The sequence below is a fragment of the Halichoeres trimaculatus genome, unplaced genomic scaffold, assembly GCF_033239565.1.
Source record: "Halichoeres trimaculatus isolate MK-OKI-2021-1 unplaced genomic scaffold, fHalTri1.1 fHalTri1_scaffold_20, whole genome shotgun sequence".
Taxonomy (NCBI): domain Eukaryota; kingdom Metazoa; phylum Chordata; class Actinopteri; order Labriformes; family Labridae; genus Halichoeres; species Halichoeres trimaculatus.
In genome coordinates this window covers 20,490,326-20,518,068 of record NW_027437198.1, presented here as the reverse complement: position 1 = coordinate 20,518,068, position 27,743 = coordinate 20,490,326, and the positions used below count along the sequence as shown (strand labels likewise).

At 41.5% G+C, this 27,743-nt stretch overlaps 1 long non-coding RNA gene across 1 annotated transcript in view; it reads left to right on the top strand.

Moving 5' to 3' along the window:
- LOC141809821 (uncharacterized) overlaps window positions 1-23,647 on the top strand; it is a 72,910-nt gene extending 49,263 nt beyond the window's left edge. Inside the window, exons 3-5 of the long non-coding RNA XR_012600014.1 lie at window positions 13,668-13,882; window positions 19,152-19,216; window positions 22,530-23,647. This is a non-coding gene — a long non-coding RNA (uncharacterized LOC141809821). The remainder of the gene's footprint in view (window positions 1-13,667; window positions 13,883-19,151; window positions 19,217-22,529) is intronic.
- Window positions 23,648-27,743: the final 4,096 nt, after the last annotated feature.

Genomic DNA, 27,743 nt, shown 5'->3' with positions numbered 1-27,743 from the left:
GTGTTCTACATTTACAACAAGCAGCAACCTCCAGTTGCAAAATATGAAGCCTATGCAAAATGCTAAAGTCGGCAGTTCTGTGAGAGTCTGCAGAATAAACAGACGCACACACACCGCTCAAAAAAGCTGATTTTTCCTGTAAAAATAAATATGCTTACAGCCTGGTTCAAAAAATAGTCTTAGTAAAAATACATCATTCCTCTGTTAGCACACACTGTAAAGGGGTAAAATAACACATTCTTTTTGAAGTTATTAAACTTACAGTGGCAAAGGGGGGTGACTTTACTGACAGTAGCTGTCTCTGACAAGGCAAAAGGCCTACCTCTTTGTCTCATCCACAGCTGAATGAAGCCAGGTTGAGTTAAGCATTTCCACTGTGGCCTCTGTAGAGGATGGGCTTGAAACCACAAAACAGAAACAAATGGGTGACATCACAGACACTTCATCCATTTATTACACAGTGTGTTGTTTACAACTTTACTGGAGTTGCTGCGCATCAGCTGTGCATCGGCAGTTTCCTCTCCTTTGATGTCTTCTCTCGGTTCTTCATTTGGAATAAATATTTTTAATGAATGGCACAATTTATCATCAACAGTTCAACAATATGCTCAGAGTCTGCATAACCCTGTGTACATTCAGTCAGTAAATATAGTGAGACTGATCTGACTAGCATACAAACACACATGTAAAGTCTACTTGAAAAATTATTTTGAAGTTTGTTTTCTTTTATTTGGTTGATTTTTTATTTTTTTTTATGAGTATTAAAGCAAGCAAGTCTAGACAATATGCTTTCTTTCTTTTTTTTTTTTTTTTAGACATAGTGCCATAATGGTATCTGTACATGGTGATATAATAAAATGACACAGTTTTGGAAATCCCTGGCTATCAACAGTCATCATTTTGTGTGTGGCTGTTAGCACGTAAAACTCACTGTACTTGGCCCCCTCCCCACTGGTGCCCCCTACTCCATCCTCCCCCTTTCAGCTGGTCCACCCTCTACCAACCAGTGTATGCCTGTCAGCATGTCACCCCAGGGTGATGCCCCTCTCTCAGCTCCTCGGGGCCCTTTTGACTCTGCAGCACTCCATGTTTGCCCAATCATTTGGGAGCCGGATACGGGGATGAATTGTTAACTACAGCAGGTCATTCTGTGCCCCACAACCCACACCACCACCCACCCCAGCCCCCGACCTGCTGTTGACTCATCTCCATGGTGATGGGGCAGGAATTTGTTTTCTCTCATGTATCCGCTGCCAGCTCGCTCCCAGCCACCACTTCCCCTCCTCTTCTCTTCATCTTCTCCGCCTTTGAGCGTCCAATCAAAAAGCAGCTGGAGGGAGTCACATGGTCAGGAAGTTTTGCATCCTACTGGGCCGAGCATGGCTGTCACTGGAGGTTTGAGAAGGCCTCGGGGGGAAAATTGGGGGATTTGATGGGTCGGAAAGTTAACACTGCCATGATTTCCTGACATTCATAAATGATAAAAACTGCTCATACACACACAGACACACAGGTTCTTGGAGGCTTTGCCTACACATGTGGTTTATAGTGTGCAACTTATTATGAAATGCATTTTGTGTAAGCAGCTTAAATCCTTCTCCTGCAGCCATTGGGATTGCTGTATTTAAAAAATACTAGCTCTGTTTATTTTCTCAGTGCAATGAGTAAGAAAAACTTTAAACAAAGTGGGTATGATTGTCTGTAGCTGTGTGTTCCAGCTCATTTCTACCTTTCATATAACACTGATATCTTTAAGGATAGACACAATATTCGGCATTCTGAGGCATATCGCCTTTTTTTTTGTTAATACAACAGCCGATAAGAAATCAATTTAACAACATGCTTTTATTTTTGAAAACTTAAGGGAGCTACTTATTCTTTTAAATCATTCATTTAACTATATAAGACATGCTGCTGAGCCTTGAAGCTGTTTAATAAATAGATGCGTAAAGGCGTCGGAGGTTGTATTGTTCCAAATTATGACGCCAGTATTTTCACTTTTAATGTAAATGAATATCAGCTCCTAATATTATTGGCCTCCTTGGCTACAAATAATCAGTATCGATATCAGCCCTGAAAAACACATCAGTCCATCTCTAGTTATCTCACACAACTTTACAAAGGTAACTCCCATTCTTCTCAAGTGATTTCTTTGAAGAAAAAGTGACTCTCTGAGATTTAGTTTTTTTTATTTATTCAGAAGTTTTCTTGAGCAAACCTTGTCTTTTCATTTTGCCAAGAGCATTCTGCTGCTTTGTCCAATTCTCATCATTGTCTCAACATATCGACAAACTCAAGTGTGTGCATGTGTGAGTTTGTGTTTGCCTCCACATGCGTTATTAGCTCAGGGCAGGTGAGTGTTTGCTTACCTGTCTCCCTTTATGAAGTGAGTGTTTGCCCAAGGAATGCACCACGTCCGATTTATCATTGACTCTTATTGTTCGGCTCATCCGACTGGTGCCTAGAGGTTGAGTTGCGCTGTGCCCCAGCAAGTGAAAAGTATGTGCTTTTTCTTCCCTTCTTTCCTCTGCGGCTCAGTGTATTTGAACGTGAAAATATGCCTTGACTGAAAAGTATCAAGGATGAGTCTAGTCCCTTTATTTACAACCACGATTCACAAAATGTGATAAAAATAGAAATTGATGGTATCAGCACCAACAATGCTTTTATTAAATATCATTCCAACAAAAATGTCCAGAAAACTTGGGTCAGGAGTCTGTTAACCCTTTTGCTGCAAATCCTCTTCCTTAAAGAAAATACTTGCTTAGAAGGAGCCCATTGGATCAGTTTCAGGAGTTTAGAAAGTGATGTGTTGACCAGTTCTTGCCCAATATAGGATTTCAGACTTTAATAACTTTCAGGCTCTCTTTTGTGGATTTGTAGTTGCACGACTTGTTTCCAGGACTGGACCTGAACTCTTCTACTTCAGACCCATGTTTTTGTTAATTATGCAGCATTTGGTTTGGTTTGTTAAAATATGGCAACATGTGCTCATTGAAAACCTGAATATATTGCCCAGCATTACCATTGATAGCCAGGCCATGGGGCCTTTTGCATCCCAGTAACAAAATACTAGATGAGGGCTGTGGGACTGTATGCTGATAACAAATAGTCCCATTCCTCATGAGAATGGAGTTAGGGATGGGTACCGAATTAGGTGCTTTTATAGGTACCAACCAAATTCGGTCAAAAGTACCGATTCACGTAAAATCGAAAGGTACCATGTTTGGGGACCCAACGCATCCTTGTGACTGTGAGGGAGAGGAAGAGAAGGGGATTTTCCACACTGGACATGAACACAGCATTGCAAGGTTATATATTGAGGAATGAATACATTAAATTAAAAAAGAGAGCTTTGATTGCCGAACAAATTGATGTTTTTTTATCACACAACCAAAAATTGGTACCTTTGAGTACAGATGCCATTTGCCAGGTACCGGGCATCGGTACCCATCCCTAGATGCCATTTTCAGGATTTTCAAGTAGGAGTTTGCATAAATTTGTGTTTCCTTGCATGGTAGAGTTTATTTTTTTAATAAGATTATAAATACATGCGGTGATTTCCACTACAGAGTTATTGCTGCTTCTATGGCTAGTCCTGGGCATTGACTTTTTTGTAAAAAAAATTTCCTTACATTGTCTTCATCTTAAAATGATACTTTGTATTTAAGAGGGAGAAATTAATTAACTTTTTGCCTCATTTTATACCAAGCAACATTATTCTGAAATTCATTCTCATACTTGGACGTTGTTTTTGTTTTGTTTTGTTTTGTTTTGTCGTGTTTTGCTTTGTTTTAGCCTCATCAAACTTATTTCATTCTCTATTAAATAAAAGGTTAAACTAAATACTTGTTTAATTTACATTTTACACACCCTTGAATCTTTTGGGGAATTTGGGTTTTCTGAACTTAGATAGTTAGAAAATCAAGACGAAGCGGTCCTCCACCAATCTGGGAGAACTTTAGACATTCTAATGAAATCTGGAGTTGGAGCCTGGCCTCCCCTCCTGGTTTGTGACTACATAGTGGTTTTCGACTGTTGAGGTTGCAGACTCCACAAGTCTTTATCCCTCTGTTGTGCATAATACAAGCTTCAGTGGCAAAAAGAAAAGAAACTGTATGACATAATGGAGTGGACTTATTTCTAACCAGGCTCATCATGCAGAAACATATGAACCTTGATGAGCAAAGTTGGTTTTCGTGGTGGTGAGGAAGCCTCAGTTAACTAATCCGTTCTACGCACTTGAGTGGTTAAGCTCTACAAGTAGCATGTGCAGCTATCACGTTGGGATAACTCCTGAAAGTTTTACTCTTTGATATTTAGCATGAAGTAAATACTCAGTGAAGGATGTGGGTTTTTGTGGGCATGTGAGACAAAGAAAGAAGAGTACATACAAGTGCTTGTACAGAGTGTTTGTGTCAGTGTATTTGTATAAGTTTGCTTGCGTGTCTGCCTGTGTGTGTTTTTGTGCGTCTGTCGTCCTGTGCCACCATCTGGGTGGTCCTCACGGCTGGTTTGATGGTAATCCCCCTGTCCCATAAATCAGTGTCCGGGGCGCGGGCCGGGAGCTGATGCGGTGTGACCACTGGAGCGAGGGGGCTTGGGGCACTAAGCCGAGACCCCAGCAGCTGCCCTGGCCTGGCCCAGCCACACGTCAGCTCTCCACACCACCTTTAAAATAACTCGTCATGCATGGCTGACTTTGGAAAATGATGCACGAGTCACAGACAGCATAGGCCACGGCAGAGATGGAGGGTGTGCTCATAAATAAAAGTAAAGTTCTGTGACAAGCGCTTTTATGCTGCTTGTCACATTCACCTGGTCACACCGGACCCTCACACTAATGACGGCTACAGTGAGCAACATGAAGCATTAGCTAACTCCTACAAATACATTCACACATCACTGACTGATAGCAGGAGCAGTTTGGGGTTCAGTGTCTTGCCCAAAGGCACTCCAGCATGACTGCAGAGCGTTCTACCTCTGAGGCTGAAATGTCTAAAGCTCTTCTTCTCCATTTTTGGTGTTTTAATCCTTTTTTTCATTATGAATGCTCTCTGCCCTACAATTTTCTAACATTATATTCCAAATGGGAACAAACACAATACAATTGGTTTGTTTTGACTGTTGCCTAACAACCTGTAGTGACTCCTGATGGCTTTATATGGAGCTACTCTAAGTTCAAATGTTTCTGCCTGGCTGAAAGCGCAAAGATTAAAGCTCTATCTTCAACTTTGTAGGGCCTATACCTCTCTGTGAGAATGAGGAGGGAGGATGAAGGCAAGTCCGAGCTGTCTGGCTTGCATAGAGCTCTCTGCTGAGCTTTTATCTAGGGAGATTGGTTGCAGCCCTCTCCAGACCTGGCACCCTGGGAGTGTAAAGTCCTGAGACCTGTGGCATTAATGAAGATAATGCTGTTTGGAATAATAACAGTCAATTCAGCCAAATAGAGAGGAGAGACAACAGACACAAGCATATAGCAGAATACAAAAGAAGCCAAGATGAAAGGCTGAAAGGTAGGCCCGTGCACCTCCCCGTCTCTCTTGTGGGAACTGATGGAACCTATATCAACATGCTCGCACACAAACAGCACTGAGAGGGACCCTGTGCTGATTCTGACCCTCAGGGGGCATGACGCAGAAATGTAATTTGTTCTTTTGTCTGCCAAGATCACAGAGGGAGAGCAGTGACTTGTCTTTCTTTGTATTCCTACTTATTTTTTTCTCATCTCCCCTCCTTTTCACTCTCTCTTTCCCCCTATTGCCTTCAGTGAGTGCAATTTAGTTTGATGAGCAGGTGGTCTTTTTCTTCAATCTCACAGTGCTTTTGGCTCCCACCTCTGGCGTGTGGTGCTTTCAGTCAGAGTCAGTCATGTAGGCCAGGATTAGAGGAGTGGAGGAGAAGGAGGAGGAGGAGTAGACCAGTAAGAGTTGTGGTATTGGCGACCTCAGCGCCCTGCAGTCAGAACCATGCAGAGTGCAGATTGAAAGAGTTATTTCTTTGCTAAAGCTCTCAGACGCACCCCAGATGGCTTTTGTGCGGCCTGGGACATGCTTGGGGACAGGGTTAAAGTGACATAGTCCTTCAGGCTTGGTGAGTCTCTGTGCTCAGCAGGTAAAGCACTGTGAACCAGACAGGCTGGGAAGGCAAATGTTGTCGTCTCGGCACTTTTCCACCTTGAATTTGAACAGTGGACCGAAACAAAATAGATGGATTAGAGCAAAAGGATTACTTAACCTACCAGCACACTCACAAATACATGCACCCATATACTGGGTGAGATTAAGGTCCACATAATCCATCGTAGTTAAGATTTTTGAGCTTTAAAGCTGGTAGGACAGATGGAGGTTGCCACTTTCCTGGTTGTAGAAAGCTGCATATACGAAATTACAACCTGCTTTCACTACTTTACCTTTGATCTGTTTCATCACATGCTGCTAATTATCCAACCCTGTTACTACTTAAGGGAATTTATGGCCCATTACCTTATCCGGCAAACATTCCTCTGCAATAATCTCCATAGTTACACCTGGACAAGGGATCAATATTTGTCAATAATGCCAAACAGGTGTGCTGCTTTTAAGTCTTCCTTATGATAGCTTCTCTTATTAGAGAGCTCGCATTGCCTCATAACCTGTAATTCAAAATTTGATCCAGTTTTGCAAATAAAAAAAGTGTCCTGTAAAGCTCCATTCACTGTAGAAGACATCATGGAGGTTAACTGCTTCAATTAGCAACATTTTAGTAAAAGCCAACATATGAGTTTAAGGCTGGCTAAAGTCAATAACATCTTGGGGTAAAAGAAAATAAATTAGTTGGTGGTGTTGCCACCCTTGCATGATATCATGGCGTTGCACAAATTGCACTTTGTGTTCTTGGTGATTGATGTGTGGTACGTCACATGACATAAGGTCTGGCCGCTCCGGCGTAATGTAAAGAATTGGCAAGAGAATCATTAAGCACAAAGGCTAATGATGACCATTTCTAATTGATCCTAAAACATCTGTTATCGATACCCATCCCTTGTACCAAATACAGCCTGGTGCTTATCTACAGAACAAACTGAGTTCACAAAAGCTGCGTTTCCACCAAGCAGACCTCTTTGGTTCGTCTCGGGACGGCGCACATTTTGTGGTGTTTCCACTAGTGCTGCACGATTTGGGGAAAAGGTGTGATTTGCGATTAGGTGGACAATATTGCGATTGCGATTGTGCTTGCGATTTAATAAAAAAAGTTGTGTCATGATGAGTCTACAGACTTACTTGGTTATCATGGAGAAAAATCTGAATTGCATGTGCTGACATTGCGATTGCGATAATCGTGCAGCCCTAGTTTCCACTGACTTATCCTGGGACAGATCCCCAAATAACCGAGACAAGCCATCCAAGTTTTTGGGATCCTTTTGTATGGGTGCCAGACTGAACTGATCCGCTCTCGGAAGGTGGAGCTACAACACTGCAGACCGTTGATTGGTCGAAAGAATCATCACTTACCCCGACAGTGGCTACACAGACTTCTCTGAAACAAAGCTTGATTGCACTTCGTATCAAAAAGCTACATGCCAATCACAGAGAGGACGGAATGCTGCATGTCTTCCATCTATGATCCTTGTTTACTGTGTCGTGTTTTTTCTTCTTCGTTGGATTTATTAGCGGGTAAACTGTGTCATGCTGCTACGGCGTCAAGCTATTTTTTAACAGCTGCGGCTTTCGGCATCCAGCTTACACACCCCCTACCACGAGAGGGCACAGTTTGCTGTGGAAACGCCAACAGGATCAGGCTTAACTGCACTAAACCGTGCCAAACCATACTGAACCGAACCGGACTGCTTGGTTGAAACATGGTTGAAGATTGCTTCATGTCCCTTTGTAAACAACAGCGCTTTGAAACTATAAATACATAATGTCATTGTGTTGTATCTGGTAAAACATCTTGAACAAAGAAAGGTAGTGTTAAAAAAAAGATATATTCCTGGTTCATTTGCTTCAAAACAGATGAAACCTTGGTACAAGTCACGTCCTCATGACAGTGGGTGCTAGTGCTCATGGGAAATGGAGCCTTTATTCCGGGAAAACACCAGCTTTTCTTTATAGTCCTCACAGGCCTCAAACTCCAGCTTGATTCTTGGTTAGCTTGCCCTTAGTTGGTGTGGCACCTGGAGTGGGCAAGAAATCACAAGAGTCTTATGCCACCCCTGGCTCAGGACTGTACCTGAAGTTTTAGGTAGGTCACTTGAGATTGTTTGAAGCTAAATCCAACTGAGTATGAGTAACAAGACAGAGTGTCAGAGTGAGTAATGTGGTGATACCAAAAAGGCATTTTCACATGGAATATCTAGCTGAGGACTCTGAGGTCTGAGCTCTAAATCAATGTGGGAGGATTGACTGGCTTGCACTGCTCCGATCTGGGTTTGTCCCTGGAGTGTTTGTCATGGAGGTTTCACAAGTGGCCGCTTCCACTCTCACTGATAAACAGCAGGGATTGAATCCAGACCCTGCTGGGTTCTGGCCCGAGCCCTGAGGCTTGTAACCACACAGGCTGGGGAATGCTAGTCATTTGTTTATTATTGGTGATATTTGCCCACTGCTAATCCCTGGCCGGATTAGTCTTGATGATGTTCTTCATCCCACCTTATTTCCACCGTTTCACTCCTTGACATTTACATCAGGAGATTTGCATGTTCTGCTAATGAGTGCATGAGCGGTATTTACACACGCACATGCATGCATCTAGTGGTGAACATCTAGGCTTTTTGTCTATGCATGACTGTGTGTTTAGGTGTGTTTGCCAATCCACATGTGTCGCTGAAGGATGTTTGTAATCAAGGGAATTTAACAGATATCCCCTTTAAGTCCACTCCATGAAAAGCTATGATCAGTGTCGATTGGAAAGTTCTGTTACTGTAAGGGCAATTTTATTCCATACCAGGGTGTTGTGCTCTGTGGTTGTGTTTGAGGCCAGAGGCTTGTTTGCATCCAACAATTTGGGACTCCAGAAAACCTTTTTTTTTTCCAGTCCCTCGTCAGACCCAGTTAATTAAACATGATAGATGTCAATCTTGTGTTTTTCTGCAAAAACTGTTGTCATCACTAGGAGAAAACAGTCAGAGTGATGTTTATCCGTTGCGTGTTTTAAAACCTTGGGCCTAGAGGATTGCTGAGGGAACAGGGTTTACTGAGCCCGGCTAACTTGTTCAGTGTGACCTTTTAAAGAGCTGATCCCCAACACTGCATAAATCTGTTTCCAGTTTCAAAACACGACCACGCACATGCTTATTAACATGCCATACTCCCTCCCTCACCAAACGTGTGTTTGTGGGTGAGAAAGTCCTGCAGATCTGCTCAAACACTTAGGCACTGCACAAAATCGGTTCTCCACAATGTCTCCCTCAAACAGTGAGAAGCAAACTCTCAAATGTCACCTAAATGAAAGACACGAGACATCATCATATCATTATTTTTGACAATGTGTGTCAGCTTTGAACCCACAGGGCAAATAATGAAGCTAATATCTGTACTTTTAAAGGGTATAGCAAAGAAAAAAATGACAGTTTGCTAGTTAAAATGCAAGTAACCTAAACAGCATTTTATGTTATTTTTCAGCCTGTTGTAATATAGTTTTACTTTTTTTTCTTTCTTACATTTTTATTTTTTTGTTCTTTATACCTTTAATCAAAGAGGACAAAACAATGGATTGAGTAGGAAACAGGGTGTTTTCTGGATGACATACGGAAAACAGGCCACAGACTGGGTTTGAACCAGGGCCACCTGCTTGAGGGCAAACCTCATGGGGCGCAACCTAGACCACTAGGCTGTCTGCGCCCTATAAGTTTTACTTTTCATTGGAAGAATTCAAAAAATAAGTTAGGTAAATACTTGTTCACAATTCTGTCTAATGTATTGTTTTTGTTTTGTGTTGTTTTTGTAATTTTTTAAACATTTTTTTACATTAGGCTGAACAACTAAATTAAATCAGACGTGCCTAAACCATGAATGGTCACTTGAGACTAAGAAAATAAACCAAAGACGCATTGGTTTTAACATATGTATGGCTTATTCAGTTATTTATTTCAGCTGCTTATGAAGGAATTTTCATGTCAACCAATTTTTTTCTGTTAAGGATTAATTAGAGATGTGGCTACTTGGCATTGAACTCAATACTTTGGCAGTTTTAGTTGTATTTGTGTGTATTGAAGATAAATGTGAATACAAATTTTAAGCAAACTGCGTGCTGATGTGTGCTTAATTGTACTAACTAACTGTCTGGGCTCAGGTCTTGTTATTGAGTGGTTATTCTGGCCATAAACTGGACTGATGGAAACATTGTCACTACTTGTCAGTCAGTAACTCTTTCATATTCAAAATATTAGCAATAGCCTGGTGGAGCACGGCCATGTAAACACCAATAACCTTTTTTAATAACTGGAAAATGGTCATTTTCCACTTTTTAAAAACTTGAAAATCACCCCTGAGCTACTCATTTTCTAACCAGAATATTTGGTCATGTATACGACTATCAGGATATCCCCATCAAAAGGAATCTTGCTTGCAAGGAATCTTGGTATTTTGAGTACAGGAAGTCCACAGTGCTGCTGTTGTTGTCGTTGCTGCTGTTGCTATGGATAAAGTAAGAAGAGGCAGAAATGACAAACATTGCGTCATGATGTTCTCCATGCGTCAAGATACTGCCTGTGCATTGCTGTTTTGATCAGGATACCATGTGAGCAGGTGATTGCAAATGTCTCAGAAACTGGAATATTGACCTTGACCTGAGTATTAACTGCATGTAAACTTAGCCACTGTAGTTGACCCTCAAATTAGGTAAATAATCAGTAAGCATTGGGCACAGGGCTGTAAAAACTCAAACCTTCCAAGTCTCTTGCTGACTCCAAAAAATTAGTGGCTTTTTATGTGTCAAAGTATGTCCTTAGACACATCCTGAAATATTTTATTACTTTAGTTGGATGTTCAAAAAATACTTAATCATGCTCAGTGGACCCTTAATGTTTGACCCTACCTCTCAAGCCTTTCTTACCCAGCTTACAGAGTGTTTTTACTCACTGCACATGGAAGCTGTCCAGTTGAAACGGTCACAGCTGAGCTTCATGGGGTGTTGGTTAATTGGCAGATTTTGGTAAGAGCAGATATGCTCCACTATGCATATCTTCCTCAATGTCCCTTGCACTATTTGCCTTTTTAAAGTGTCCTTTAATTGGCTGCACAGTCACAGTCTCCTGCTTTAACTGTCCCCTGTGGTACCTGAATGTGGCCTATTTGACCCTGAGGCCCCGGGGTGACTACCTCATATTTTGCTGCCAAAATCACTGAACCAGCCGTCAGATTTTTTTTTCCACTTTTGTTTTTTGTTTAACTCTGCCTTCACCTCTTTTGACTCCACCTCTGCTTCTGTCTTTAATAAAACTTTTGAAGGTGATCTCTTTCAAACAGCTCAATTTCAACACCTTTTCATAACTCTTACCTTGCCTGTTTTTGTGTGAGTGCCTCCCTGTCTCAGTTTCTTGTCCTGTCAACATGGTAACAAACCTACCCCCTCATTCCAAAGAAAGGCCTCAAATTTGGGCTCTGGAGGACCAGCTAACTAGACCATCTGATAGATTTGGCCACTGATTCTCCCTAAACACCAACCATTTCTAACCGGGCTGCATCAGCAGTACTGAAAGACTTGAGAGGACTGTGATCCCACCATGGGGTGTATAGCTGTGGCTCCGGCTGCACTGCACTTTAATCCCCTTCCCTTTTAACCACAATGGGAAACATGTGCTTACCCTGTGTAGGGTACAGGCCCACCATGGGAGAGGCTGTTTACCTTTGCTCTAAAACTAACATTTCACAGCTCCTGTGACCACTCCTGGTCACTACCTTCACTGGGTTTAAAAGGTGATGGGAGACACATGGTGACACGCTTGTTTCAGATAAGACAATTCATCATCACTTCTACTACTGCTGCTGCTGAAAAGAACTTTCTCCTCACTTTACACCCTGTAAAACTTAACACACACTAGGTTTTTCCACAGTAAGTTCACTGAGGCAGGAGGGTTGAGCTGTCTAATTTGTCTTATTAAAGAGGCGCTTGATTTAATGATCCTCTTAAATTTCCATTCCAGATTAGTCAGTGTATGATTCTGATTATTGCAACTTCCCTACTTCTTAGTGCACAAAGTAGGCAAAAATGAGACCTGGGCTTAACAAAACTATATGCTCAACTGTCATAATCCCCCATGCAGCTTTTTTTTTTTTTTTTTTTTTTTTTTTTGGCAGATGTGCTTAGTACATCTCATTGCTTGAGATTGTTAAAACCCACTACAGAAGCCTGAGGTTTTGTTCCTTGTCACTGTAAAGGTCTGTGCCGTTTCCAATGTTAAGACAGTTTTCTCAGTGGTGACTTGGCACCACAACAGTGAGATGAAGTGGTTTAAAAACAGGAATAAGTGGCCAAATGCCAACCTGCAGGACAGGAAATGCACTCCAGATGAAGATACTACAGTGTTGTTTATTTACTTGTGTGTGTGTGTTTGTGTGTTCTCAGGCACGTGTGCCGCAGGACTGACCATATGTTTCCTGAGATGTATTATTTGAGTACTCTCAGTTACTAATTGGCAATGCATCAGTAAATATTTATGTAATACTATATCCAACAATTTGGATGCATGAGTTTCAGCTATAGAAGATATAATACTGAAGATCATTTTATGTCAAAGTGCTTTCAAGGTAGGGTCTGCAGGAATTTTTGTTACTAGTTAGTAAACACAACATTCAAACTGGGCACCTCCTCCTAAGCTCAGTGCCAGCGGCAGCCCACACCCACAGTCTCCAACCATGACTACACAAACACATTTACTTGCCCAGCAACCACCTGTAGCATTGCGTTTCTATATAGGACAAACTCGAGAGCAGTGCACCTGACTTGGCATGTTAGCGCAAGCTAACCACAGCAGTAAGCTAACTCACATCGCTTCCCAAGCTGCTTTCCAAGCTCCTGAAAGCAAGTGAAAGTCGAGCCAAGCTTCACCCTTGTTTAGGAAAAAGCTCTATCTGTTTGGCGTTTTGTTTCTCTTTGGTTGTTTTTCTTTCCATGTGCTACATCCACTATCATAGCCACTTGAGATAGCTTCTTTCACTCGCTAATCAACATGCAAAGTTACTTGCACACTAGGCGCGCAGTGATCGGCTGATGTTACCACACTTACTCCCCGCCCAGAAATGTCCTAGTACAACCAATTCAACAACATATGGACTAAGAAAAGGGCTTGAGGCAGACACAGACACTGACACTCATGTATAGAGGTCAGTGGGAGATGATTGAGCAGATTTTAAGTTGATTAAAGGTTTTTAGGAAAATTAAGCAAACCTTCCCATTAATGCAACACAGAGTAGTGAATTGTAACATAATGCAGAGTGATACAATACTGTGAAATACAATGCAGTTTGATACAATATGACACATTATGGAAGGTTTTCTCCTTGTGTTATTTGGAAAACAGTTGCTGAGACTAAGGGGCTATCAAATGAAGTACAAGTAAAATCATTATTTCTACTCTGTTGTTGTAGACTTCAGGCTTCATTGTGTTCACTCCGAGGTTCTGGCGACCAATTCCCAACTCCTGACAGGTGACACTGTGTGACTGAACCTGGTCCTGTCCTCCACAGGTGTGGCAGGTGATCTGAGGGATGAGTGAGCTCTTCCTGGGGTAACAGTAGCTCCAGACAGATTCTCCGCCCCAATCTGCCCTTTCCTGTCGTCTTATCTGGGCATCCAGTGCAATCCAACCCAGGGTGCGGCCCCTCCGCTGCTCCGTTCTCCTCTCTGCTGGTTCTCAGATGTCACTGTGAAGAGAGAGCGACCCAAATAGACTGAACTGGAGGTAAGTCGGCTGACAGAGTCCTGACACCCCATTGATGGCATCACTATCTCAGCTTCCTGCCACCCACAACTCTCCATCCTCCATCCACCAAGGGCAAAAGTATTCCAAACATTGAGAAATGCAGCTCATCTCTTTCGGATGGTGTTTATTAAAATGAGTAAGGAAACAGCAGGAACTGATGTTCCAGCTTGAAAGTGAAGTTTCCTTGAAAGTACTTTAGATGAATGAGATTTGGTTGCTGGTTTGGCCAGAGGGACATGCTGATGTAGTTTAAGGGCTTTCTGATTAGCTGAGTGGAGACTTAATGTAGATCCTGTTGGGACAGACTTGTACTTCCTCCAACTGTCTGGGCTTAATTAGGCTAGTCCAGCAGGAGCCAACCGACCAGCTTCTTTTACGTCATAACAGAGATTGAGCAAAAACCTTGAATAGTTGCAAACCTGATCACCCAAGCTGATGTGCAGAATTTAACCAGATAGGCAAAAACGTGTGATATCATTCTGCTTTTTACTAACCCTTCACAGACTCAACTGTTAAAGAATATAGAAAGTGACAATATATTATAAACTCAGTGACTCTGAAACTTCTTCACCCAGTGTGATTTTCCTGCTCCCACACGTCATTCTGCATGGTAACCTGGATCAGACTTGGATCATTTGCAAATCATCTATCATTCACATTCCAGCCAAACACACTGTAAACATGTTCCCACATGTGCTCATTCCAACGCAGAGCTGCCAAACAGCAGTCAAATGCTGCTGAGAGGAGTATTATCAAACACTTTATTTCTTGACAAAAATGTTGGTTTGCATTTCTCATTCATGGAGTTAGCAGCCTTAACTTTACTTATTTTGGTGTAGACCATACATTCTGTATATTTACTCTATGCTGTGAATTTGTATGTGCACACATTAAGCCAGTGCTCCCTGGTTCATACTGGCAGTTTGCAAGGGTTAACAAAAAAGAGAAGTTTGTTGTGCAAAATCTGATTAGGCTGTGTGTGTGTGTGTGTGTGTGTGTGTGAGTGTATGTGTGTGTGTGTGTGTGTGTGTGTGTGTGTGTGTGTGTGTGTGTGTGTGTGTGTGTGTGTGTGTGTGTGTGTGTGTGTGTGTGTGTGTGTGTGTGTGTAGAATTGCAGACCTCAGCTCGGAGATGTAATCTGATTTGCAGAAAGGTACGGGTCGTTTCACATGACTGGTTTAAAGGACCACTAGCGCAAGGTTGTGCCAGCTTCTCTTACAGGTTTTTGTGTGTGTGTGGGTGGGTGTGTGTGGATACTTGTGTGCATGCATGCTTGTGGTTGTACACATAATAGCTTTTATTTGTTTTTATAAGATTCACTGTAGAAATAAGATTGTTTACCAGTTTAGACTCCGGGACAGTAGAAATAAGAAGGTGTGAAAGTTTGCTTTGCAGTTTGAAAAGCGAGCATGCTGCATTTATTCCTTCATTTTAATCTGGAATTAGATTAATTTAGGAAAGGATGCATTGATATGAAGCCTCTGCACATAAGGGAAAGTCTCCTTCAGACTCCTTCAACTTTGTGTTGAAAAAGCACTTCTAAGCAGAGCTTTCTGTTGAGCTAATGGACCATCAGAATTATATGAAATAATTAAAATCATCCTCTAGCCTCAGCTCATTTTCGAGGACTGCTGGGATTAAATCCCCTGAATGCTTTGCCTCTGAATCCCCTTGGTTTCTTTCACATTGTTTGTTGATGTTTTTTGTGGTGGAGATTCTCAGTTGTTTGTTTTTTTTGTAGTGCTGGATGTGGTCCATCATGTGATTTTCATTGGAGACAGGCCGGGGGGAGTTGACCACAGTAAAAGCAAGTGAGCAGACATGAGTGTGTGTTTATGTGTCATCTGACCCTGTTAATAAATGCAGGGTGCTTTCCACCTTGGGGTCGCCATTTGTGGTCGTCACAGACAGAAGTGGAGGAGAGGGGACATTTGCAGCTGTGTATATTGGATGTGCTGAGTTTGTCAGTGATCTCCTGTCGTTTCTGAGAGGTTCAAGAGTGTGTGTGCTCAGTGTTTGGTTGTGTTTTCTCTCCTGTGTGTGCAGAGCTCATAAGCAAGACGATGAAGCCGGGAGGAAGCTCTGATCCCATCAGGCGCGTCAGCAGGGGCAGTTTTTCATAAAGTAGTAATCTCTCCACACAAAGGGGTGTCCAATATTAGCGAGAGCTCCTACCCCTGAGCTAATCAAGACCTGACCAACCCCTCTCTTGGCTCACCAGCCCTCTCAACATTACCTCATCTGGAGGCTTAGCCTAGCCACATGCAGCTTCCAGCCTGCCGGTGTGCATGATAACTCACTTAGCTCAGTATGATAGCTGAAAAAAACTGAAACATAAGAAGGGACATAAAAGAAATGGGACCAGAACACAGCTACCTAAGGTGTCTGGTGCCAGGGAAAGGTATTTTAAAAGGGAGAGGAAAGAAAGAATCATTTTACCACGTCCTCCAGAAACTCTGGGAAGCAATTTGCTGGTATTCAGTTTCTTTCCCCGTCGTTCTGTTATTGCTGTTTTCTCCTCCACTCTTGGAGCCGTCAACCTGAAAGGAGGTTCTTAGGTTTAGTCTTTGTGTCACTCGGAAACAGTGCATTTGTTTCCAAGGTAACTGGTCTGGGATAGTGAAACTCAGTAGCAGAGAGCACCTTTGTCCATGAATGGATGAAGAGGGACCTGAGCTGTCAATGGTCCAGAGCACAGGAGTCTTAAATACGTCAGGAGTGAGAAGCCTGTGATCAAAACCAGTTTCATGATCCAATATCTACCTGAACCTATTAACCCTAATAAAATAAAACCAGCACACCGGTTATTTTAAATAGTATAATGGAAAAGCCTCTTTGACTGCCTCCTCTCTCCTGATCTGCCAGCTACCGCTGAGCTCCACTGAAACTTTAGATCCGTATTAAACAGAGAGGGCTGATCAATGTCGTCCTCCAGGTTTGACTGTTTAAATGTTATTTTGAGGGTATTGGAAAAGTTCTGCACCCTGTGGCTATTATAAAACCAAGGTTAGATGGCCAAAAGCCTTAAATAATGCAACAAGGAGGGAGACAGGGCAGTTAAGTTATAACGTAAGCCTTTGTAAGAGGGCTCATCCCTGAATTTTGAGGGGGAGACAGGTAGCAACCTACAGCTTTAAAAATTAAATGCAGAATTGCAAAGATAGATAGATAGATAAATAGATAGATAGATAGATGGATGGATAGATAGATAGATAGATAGATAGATAGATAGATAGATAGATAGATAGATAGATAGATAGATAGATAGATAGATAGATGGATGGATGGATGGATGGATGGATGGATGGATGGATGGATGGATGGATGGATGGATGGATGGATGGATGGATGGATGGATGGTTGGGTGGGTGGGTGGGTGGATGGATGGATGGATGGATAGATAGATAGATAGATAGATAGATAGATAGATAGATAGATAGATAGATAGATAGATAGATAGATAGATAGATAGATAGATGGGTGGGTGGGTGGGTGGGTGGGTGGGTGGGTGGGTGGGTGGGTGGGTGGGTGGATAGATAGATAGATAGATAGATAGATAGATAGATAGATAGATAGATAGATAGATAGATAGATAGATAGATAGATAGATAGATAGATAGATAGATAGATAGATAGATGGATGGATAGATAGATAGATGGATAGATAGATAGATAGATAACTTTTTCACATTGTGTCTGTAGCACCGAGTGCTGATTCACGTAAAATCAAACGGACCATGTTTAGGTACCTAAACACATCCTTGTGACTGTGATGGTGTGGAAGACCAGGTGATTTTCCATACTTGGCATGATCACAACATTGCAAGTTTATATACTGAGAAATATGTTAAATTGAAAAACTTTGCAATTTTATTGTTTAAAAAAGTACTAATTACCACATAAATACACAAAAGAAACAGAATTTGGTACTGTTGGGCTCTGATTCCAATTGCGAGAAACCGGGCATTGGTGCCATATTGTATTGTTTTAAATGTGAAAATTAGCCACCTCAAATCCATAGACCCTGAAACATTCTCCTGAGTCTGATGCAGAGATTTGAAGCCCATCATAGTTGGGTGCCATGTTGAAAAGGCCCACTCAACCCATTTAGTTGCACTGTGCTGTAATCCTGTTTATTACCTTCACCAAGGAGGTTATGTTTTTAGGAGAGTTTGGTTTCCTGTGAACAACATAACTCAAAAAGTAGCAAACTGATCTTCACGACATTTTCAGGAATTGTTCAAAATGGGTTAAGGAAGAAATGATTTAATCTTGGAGGTGATCTGGATCACCGTCTGGATCCTGGATTTTTTTACGTATTCTTTATCATTGTGAAATAGGGCCGTTTTCACCATATGTGTATATAACTCCACCATAGATGGTTGGATTGCTTTGCAAAATACAAGACAAAGTCACAATAATTTTTGACAGATGTAAAAATACGATCAAGATCCTGGCAATATTCCGGACATTAAGATCCAGAATATGAAATATGTACTAGGTCATCATAATTTTCAACACCTTCAAGTAACAAATTATCGTACAAACCTGCAACTAACACCAAATTGTAGCAGACAGTCTGCTGAAAGGGAGTATAACATTAAAGTAGGACTAAAGTGTTGGTGACAATCACAATATGCTTGGTGGGGGTCTGCGATCTCTGAGCCTTTTCAAGTTTTTGCTGTAAAAAATCACCATTCTTGAATAAATGATTTCACGGGGTTTGCAGCATTTCTAGAGACAGCCTTAAGCAAAGACCCAGTGAACTGCATTTTTTAGTACTTTTATATCTGCTCCCTTTATTTGTGACTGAAGTTTGCAGCCAGCCTCAACCCTACTAATTTGCTGGTGTCATGCATAGAGTAAGCCTAGTTGGAGTCAGCATTTTGTCTCTTAGTGCTGATACTTGGACACATTTTGGTTATATTTCTGGCTAAAGATCAAAATAATAAAGTTTCCCTTCATTTTTATCATGTCAAACTGATAAAATCTTTTCTGTTTGATTTGTAATCACTTGACATTTGTTTGAGACCCTTCCCAACTTGAAGGTTAGAAACCACTGCTCCCAAACTTCACCATTGCTCTAAAAATGGAAGAATAACCGATTGTTCTTTCATTGCACTGAAGGAAAATAAATAATTACTGGGGTGTTATGCAAGTTTGGACATGACTGGAATAAATGTCTGATTCTACTGTTTTTTTTCCCCCTCTTGAATAATCTAATTTCCCCATCCTTTATCTCTTTCAGATGATCCCAGGTGAGCGCTGAGAAGAGGCTGACTAATGGAAACATGATCTCAGGGGATTCAGCAGGTAGGGATGACTCTGTTTTTTATTTGATCTTCACTCACCTGTGATCACACACAGAGCAGTGTTATTTTAAACTGTCAGTTGCTACAAACAACTGACTCTCGGTACCTTCACTCATCAAACAGCAGTGGTAGTTCACATGTATGTGAGACATGATCGGGGTGGTGGCACTGGCTTTGTGCCGATGTTCTTGCCTTTTTTTTTTTTTTTAAATTGTGTAACTCAAGTCATGACAGCATGGTGAAGAATGCAGTGGCACAGAGATATCACTTCAAACACAGCGTCTCTCAGGAGCCTCAGATCCTTTCAGTGGAGCTGAATGAAGATATGCTTTGATGACCCACCACAGAGCCGGTGCCCTTCAAAGAAACCTGTTGATGGACTTGTGCGGGGCAGCCAGCAGCCTGAATGAGCAGTACTGTACATGGGGTAGCAGTGGGTGTTCTCAGCAAAGGTCAAACATGCTTGACCCCAACATGAGTAGTCTTTTTCTCTACATTTTAGCCTTTCATTATCTTTTTTTTCACCCCGTCCACCAGGTTTGCTGGGTAAATCAAGGGGAACTGTGTGTGTGGATGGCAGGGTGCCAGCAGACAGGTACAGTAGATGTGCTGATGAGGGAAGGAGATAGGGGCCGGCCCTAGTCGCAGCTCCAGGCGCAGGCAGGCTGACACAGGCAGGCTGAGACTTGGAGGCAGGTTGGGACCTGGTACTGTATGCTGATGCTGCCACACTGGCTCAGCTCCAAGGTGAGGCACAGGGGAGAAACGTGGGAAGGGAAGAGCATAAAGAGCAAATGAAGGGAATTAGCTACCAGAATTTCTGAGTGGTGAGGCTGGAAAAGGGTTATCAGAGAGCAAGAGAATAGTTAAAGCTCTGCTGGCAGGTCATAGCCCGGAAGAAGGAAAGATTGATAAATAGACATAAAAAAAGGGAGTGAGGCCACGTCCTGTTTTCTGGTGGAATGTGACTCATGGCAGGTAAACCAGCTCAGAGGTGCAGACAGGCAGAAAGAAGATGAGAAACATTGATTGATGACTACTTATCCCCTGACACGTTGTTCCTTCCCCGGGCGAAGAACAGGCGGGACAGGCCGGTCCCGCCACTCTGCTGCTATGACAACCACAGTGCTGCGGGGGCAGACAGAGCGATGTCATACTGAGGGAGGTGGTTGAGTGTGCACGTACAGGTGAAGCAGAGTATAGGTTGTCAGGAGGCCACCTACCTGCATTACCTCACTTTGGGAAGTTTTGACCTTGTTGTGAAAAAGCAGATGTTGTGCGCAGACAACAGGTTATCGTCTCAGATCAACAGATACAGACGCTCAGTGGCAAAACTGTGGTACCTCAGTCTTCTCCTTTTTTTAGTTTCTGTTCTGCATCATACAAAAGCAGATAGTAGAATTCATTGCACATTCTATTTGAAATAAACTCTTGAAGATAGAGTGCACTTCCTTTGTTTTGGGTTTCATACATTCAGGCTGACAACACCTCAGAGAGGCTCATCAGTTAGCTCAGGTGTCCACACCCCTTGATCCTACCTTTCACCCACATCAGGCCTACACCTGAAAAAGGAAAAGAGTCTGTAGAATGGGGATGGGTACCTTTCACATTTGAAATTGTGCTCAACAGTCAATTTTCAGTACTCTTGTGTGTGTTTATGTAGTATTTTCAATTTGTTTAATAATAAAATCTCTGAGTTTTTCAATTTAATACATCTCATATATAGTATATAACCTTACAACGTTGTGTTTATGTCCAGCTGGGAAAATCACCTACTCTTCCAGTCTTTCACAGTCACAAGGATGCATTTAGGTACCTAAACATGGTACCTTTTGATTTTAAGTGAATTGGTACTCGGTAATACAGATGGAATTCAGTCAGTACCTTTAAAGGTACCTAATTAGTTACCCATCCCTACTGTTGGGAGATGTTAGACAAAAGACAAGGCAGGTAAAGCCAGGGTGAGAATCTGGTTTGGACCAGAGCTCAACCTCCACCTGGTCAGGCCACATTCTGTCCCCCTTCTTCCACCGTTTTCAGGGGGACAAAAACCCTGTTTCCTTCAAGCAGTCCAGTTCAGTTCAGTTCAGTTCAGTTCGTCTCGGTATGTCACGCATTTTGTGGCGTTTCTACTGACTAATCCTGGGACACATCCCCAAATAACCGAGACAAGCCGTCCCACTTTTTGGTACTCTGCCAGACTAAACCGATCCAATCCCAGAACACTGAGATACATCACTGCAGACCACTGATTGGTCAAAACAATCGTCACCTCCAGTGTGATACTGGTTGCTGTATTTCTACTCATGCCACAGCCTTCTCTGTTACAAAACACATCAAGCTCCAGCTTACATGCCACCTATCGCAAGGGGGCACCTTGGATCCTCTCATTGTTAAGACGCAAACAATATCAGGGTTAACTGATCCAATCTGTACCTAGCTGTACTGATCCGAACCGGACTGCTTGCTGAACACAGGGCTAAAAAGAAGGGAAAGAGAAAGGAAGTCTATTGTCTTCCTGTCTTGAGTCTGGTTTATACTTCTGCATTAAATCAATGCCATAACCCACACTGTCTGTATATGCTTTTTTCCAACACAGAAGCCTACATATGTAGCCTAGAGTGAACTTCATCCCAAATGTAACTACATTTTCAAACTCAAACTGTCTTTCTACTTTATCAGAAACAGCTGTTTTACTGGGTATCGTAAAAGAGCTTCTGTAAGTTTAGTTCAGTAACTTTAAGCCTGTTCCCTCCAAAAACCTAGAAGGTTGTTAGTTTCAAATATTCTGTTAACTTGGAAAAGAAACTGAAACTGATGAACAAAAACAAAACAAAACACATGACATTAACTCAAAATATGTTTTTATAATTGTCTTCTTCCTGTTAATCATTCAGACTTCTTGCTTTCATTGGGACATGTTTGGCCTCAACCAAAGTAGGGCAGCATGTTAATTCTGCCGTTGAATTGGAAACTGCCAAATCCAGCTGCACCAGGAGAAAGCTTGGTGGTTTCAAGCCACACCACTGGAAATTTTGGATTTTGCTGAAACATGGTTATGCCTGCTTAAATCTCTTAGCCTATGTGGAAAATTAGTGAGCTAATACTGGTAATCAGTGGAGATTGTGATGTGATGTGTTGATCATATTTTATCTTGTTTGATTTAAGCCACAACATTGCACACTTTAAGAAAGGGTTTTGCCAGATAAAATATATACTGCCTGTTCTTTCTCCCATGACTATGAAAAACATATGTAAAACTTGAAGTGGGTTTTGGCTTTAGTCAATCATTAGTGTCTGTATTATGTTTCTAGGATCCAAATAAATCCTGGATTGGATGTTGGACCGGCATCCTTCGCAGCAGATGTTCACTTCTGGCGCCTCACTGACAGACTCACTCACAGGATCCAGCGCGGGCAGTTTGGACTTGGAGAAGCTGTGACATAAAACCAGCAGGACATTGGAGTGTTTTTCGGCTGCTGAGACATTACGGAACGGATCAGTCAAATCTGTCTGGAGAGGCGCTGGATAGGAAAATCAGATGCACATCTACTGTGTTTACCAAAACGGATCTACAAATTCAAAACTCAACTTGGATTTTTTTTTATCCATCTGCTTTGCAAACATCCGCCTAGGATACAGAATCAACAAGTACCAGATCTGCAGATGTTAAATAATCAGTGTTGTTTTTTATTAGTTGGCTGCACCACTGCTGTCAGGAACATAATTTATCTGTTTAGACAGAGTGTTGAAGTAATTAATTAATACACATGATCAAGATTCCTCAGAGGGATTAGTCAGTCATAGAGATTAATCTCATATTTGACACATCATAATGGAGATCACAAAGAAGCAATTGTAATCAAGGTGCAAATCTAAACCTCTTCTATTGACACTGGATATCATTGTGACATGTTGGCAGTCTGGGTGTTATTACTGGTTAATAATTCTGTCAGAAAGTTTATTCTCATGATGATTTATGAATCTATAACTTTGTTGTGTCTGTAAAAGCTGTTAGTAAAAACAAAAAAAAATGTAACCAAGCTGATGTGTGGGGTTTTCTTTTTGTTACTGCACCTGTGGATAAGGAGTTTCATAGTGTCTGCTGTTGGTATCGCTCATGCCGGCTCCATTACTTGTTACACCAGTAACTGCTACAAAGATAACAATCAAGAGTTGTGTCACTTTTGCTTTTCTTTCTTGCTGAGCAAAAATAGGGGAAAATCTGACATTTAAATGTCACATGGTTTTACTTCACGTATACCAGAAAGAGTAAAAAGAGTGACCTTTGTCTAAAATATTCTCTTGAAGTTGAGGTTTTCCTGAAAAAGATGATGTCATATAAAGTACCTTGAACTTCACTGTGTAAAACCTTTAACACTATTAATACTCAATGGTCAGCTTTTGTCCAGTAAAGGTTCACAGCGGGGTTAGCTTTCACTTTTACTTGTTGAGTGCTGCTTTATTAAATAAACAGGCTTCATAACTAGAGTTTTTGATTTTTTTTTTTTTTTTCATAAATTAAAAAAGTAGATGCACTAAGTTTTATTTTGGTGGTTTATGTGCTGGGTCACATCATTTTTCTACTATCTTGTCCTTATTAATGATTAGGGATAGGTACCTTTCACACTTGAAACAATTCGGTACCGATGCCTGGTACCTGGCAATCTGTACCAGTACCGGTACTCTTTTTTTTTGTTTTTTATGTGGTAAAAAATATCAATTTGTTTGACAGTAAAAATGATAATAAAGTATATAATTTTTTCTATTTAACATATTTATTCTTCAGTATGTAACCTTGCAATGCTGTGTTTATGTTCAGCATGGAAAACCACTTACTCTTCCACTCCCTCACAGTCACAAGGATGCATTTAGGTACCTAAACATGGTACCTTTTGATTTTACATGAGTGGTACTCGGTACTTTTGACAGAATTTGGTTGGTACCTAAAATAGTACCTAATTCTGTACCTATCCCTATTTATGATTAGTGTGTGGTTAAGAATTTAAGCTTCTACTTCACAGAGTGCAATATACAGTCAGCGGCCATATTTTTAGGCAAAAAGGCAAAAACCTATACTGTCCTCTCTAGTTTGTCCTTTCTATATACATACGTTTACACCTCTCTATATAATGTGTATGTTAAATTTTTGTCTTTATATGTTAAACTTTTGTCTTTTTAGCTATTTTTAACATGTGTACTCTTGAAATAGAAACCTTCCTGAAGTGTTGCTGAACTATTAAGGGGCTGGTAGGACAATCTAGAAAAGCTGGTGTTTTTCTGGGATGAAGACTCTGTTTCCCATGAGCGTCAGCACCCACTTTTGTGAGAACTTGTTTGTTTTATAGCAAATGATTGGAGACCAGATCTTCTTAATAAAACTATCTATGTAGGGTTTGGTTTTTTTTTAAACATGACATTTAGCAAACTTTGTAAACTCTTATTCCATAAACTTGTATTCTCAGACATGTATGCAACATATACTGTTAGAGAACTCTTTATGTTCTACCTGTGTTCATCTACCAACTACAACCTCACCAAGCAGAGCAGACGTAACCTCACTCTTCATTTTATTGATAGACTCTCAAGTTTGAACAGACCACTGCAGAATAACTGCTGACTGTGGGTCTAACTCAACATTTTCACAAACAGTTTAACTGTTTTTTTGTTTGTTTGTTTGTTTTTACAGTTAGGTTTTAGTGTCAATCATTACTACAAAACAAAATTCAAGAAATCCTGTTCAGCAGAGGAAAACACAGATCTCTTTTCCACTGCTAAAACTTTGTTGGCTGGCTCTGTGTTGTCATAGACACGTCTGTGCAGTAAATCAACCCAGTCAACCTGACTGAATACTGTAAATTGCATTTAGAAATATCCTATATTGGGGCTTAAAATCTCATTTTAAATTGGGGAACAGTCAGGCATGTATGTAGAGGTGAGACTTTATCAAGCACATAGAAAATCCTCACAGGCACTTTAAATACCAGGGACTTAGTCAGTGTGAGTCTAACTGCAGGAAGTCTCACCGTTTCATGGTAACATAACAATATGCATTATTCTTCCATTACTTTAACTTAGCTCAGCAATTCAGTTTTGACTTCCCATTCAACTGTCCCTCACTGTCAATTTCAGCTGTGATTCAATGAGGGTTGGTCTGAAGGGGTGTGTGGGGGATGGGTGCAGGAGTGCGGGGAAGCAGAGTTGCTATGGGGTAATTATTCCTCAAGGGGTTGCTTATTATTGTCTTTCTCTCTGCGATAAAACAAAGCAGTCTAGTTTGCTGAGCTCTGGCTTTTATTCTGGCCCTTGACGATGTTCTGACAAGTTTTTCAAAGCATTGTAGCCTCATATTAAGAATCAAATCTGTGGGTGAAGAGGTCATCGTCATATGAAAAAGAGAAAAGGGGTGTGAAGGCCCCAGCGCTGGTGTTTTGGAAGTTGAGCTTCATGACATCTTTATGGCCGTGCTTATGGTCAACAACATTAGCATGTCCACAATGGACTTCCCGCTCCCTCTGCCTCCCTTCCCCTCTCTTCTACCCCCCCTCCCTTCTTTTTCTCACACACATACACTGCTCAGGGGGAAAAATGACCTCTCTGCAGCTCTCAATTCACTGCACTTCTATAGCTCTGAATGGACCAGCTCAACAAAAGGTGACATAATTTTCTCAGGGTTTGATTTGCCCCCTCCATGCCACAGGATGACATCATGCAGCCCCCCCTTCAACACATCACTACCAACCCTCCCCTTCAGGTTCCGGGATGCTGGGTTGCCAAGACAACAGAGCTAGGCCCAGGGTTGTGGGGCAGGACTTGGCAGAATATTGCAGTTTGGCGGTCCGTAATGAGCTCTGGCAGCGTCGCTCTTGTGTTTGCACTAAACAGTCTTGGGAAATGATAGGAGAAGACAGGGGGAAAGGGAGGGATGAAGAAGACTGACTTGAGTTTGATGGCGGCTTTCCTCTTCATTTCACCTCTGCTCTGTTGGGAGAGATGATGTAACTTTGAGCAACAAGAAAAAAGCGAGAAGCATCAAACCACAAACTTTAAATGTCAAGTGTGAGCTATGTGTTGGTTAGTGAGCTCGAACTTGAAGCTCTGCCAAGTTTCATTGTGTCTCACGTTTTCTTTCATGAGGTTCAAGGAGGTAGTGTGTCTGTGGCAGGAATGGGGGGCATTTAAAGGGACGGTGTACAGCACATAAGCCTAGATTCATATTCTTAAATTAACGAAGACTACAGTTTGGAGCAGATTCATGCCTTATTGCCTGTTTCTCACTTAAAGATGCTGTGAGGAGGAAAGTTGTAATTGGACTGCCTCACCACCTTCTGGCCCGGAGTCTCTCACACATTGTCGTAAAGATATGACTTTTTACCAGGTGTGTGTTTTGTTTTGGAAAGAGCTTTCTTCGTTCAAGACAACTTTTTAGAGGATACAGCGCGATGAGGTAAGGTATTTATTAGTACAGTTACAAAGCACTGTTGTTTGAAACATGACAACAAGCTAACGTTGTAAGCTTAGACTCTCTAAGACATGGACATATTGTTCTGGACGTCACTGGTCTGTTTCTGAAACGGAAAATGAAGCACATCAGCTATCGCGGCCATATTGGTAGTGGCAAGGGTTTCGCGTACAGATATAGAGCGCCTGATGGTAATGTGACCTGAACCATGCCTCTGATTGGGTGAGCTTGCAATCTTAATATCCTCTGATTGGGTGAGTGTATCAATAGTAAAATTAGGGATATAGACAGGAGAAGATATTTTTGAACCAGGCTGTAAATAGGTTAGTTTCTGCTTTGAAAATGGCTTTTTTTTGGCTTAGTGTGTATGTGACTTCTGGTACTTCTGGAGCCAGCCTCTAGCAGACACTCCAGAAACAACAGATTTTAGTATTTCCCCATTGTCTCATGTTCTTAGACCTGAGGTTGCCACTTGGTTGTAAGGCCTGCTATAAGTAGCGCTACTAGCAGCCCGGTGCTATGATGCTATCTGTAAGCTAGCATGACAACAAGCAAACTGTCAGTTCGTACAGTTTAGTAGCCATCCATATGTAGTGCTACTGACATCCTGGTGCTGTGAGATTTGTCGGTTATGTGTAATGTTAGCGAATCATGGTTATGTCCTGCCAGTCGTCTTCCAAACAGAGCTAACATAACAGTATAGCTGCTGCATGTGGGTTGGAATGAACATTATCACAAACAGTTTAGCTCTTTTAGCCTTTAGCTCAGACCCTATCACTATCCTGTTTATCTCTCTTTTGCTCTTCTGTCCTTTTTCTGTCTGATAGTTCAGTTCCAGTGTCCACCATAGATATAAAATTGATTGAAGAAATCGTATTTAGCAGAGAAAAACACTTTTCTCACTCCTAAACTTAGTCAGCCTTCATGGTGTTGTCATAGAAACTTGGATGTGCAATAAATCAATCAGTCTTGCTCAACCCAATCAGGAAGCTACGATTAAAAAAAAAAAAACTATATTGACGCTAATAATCTCATTTTAAAGTGTGAATTACAATCAGGCATATAT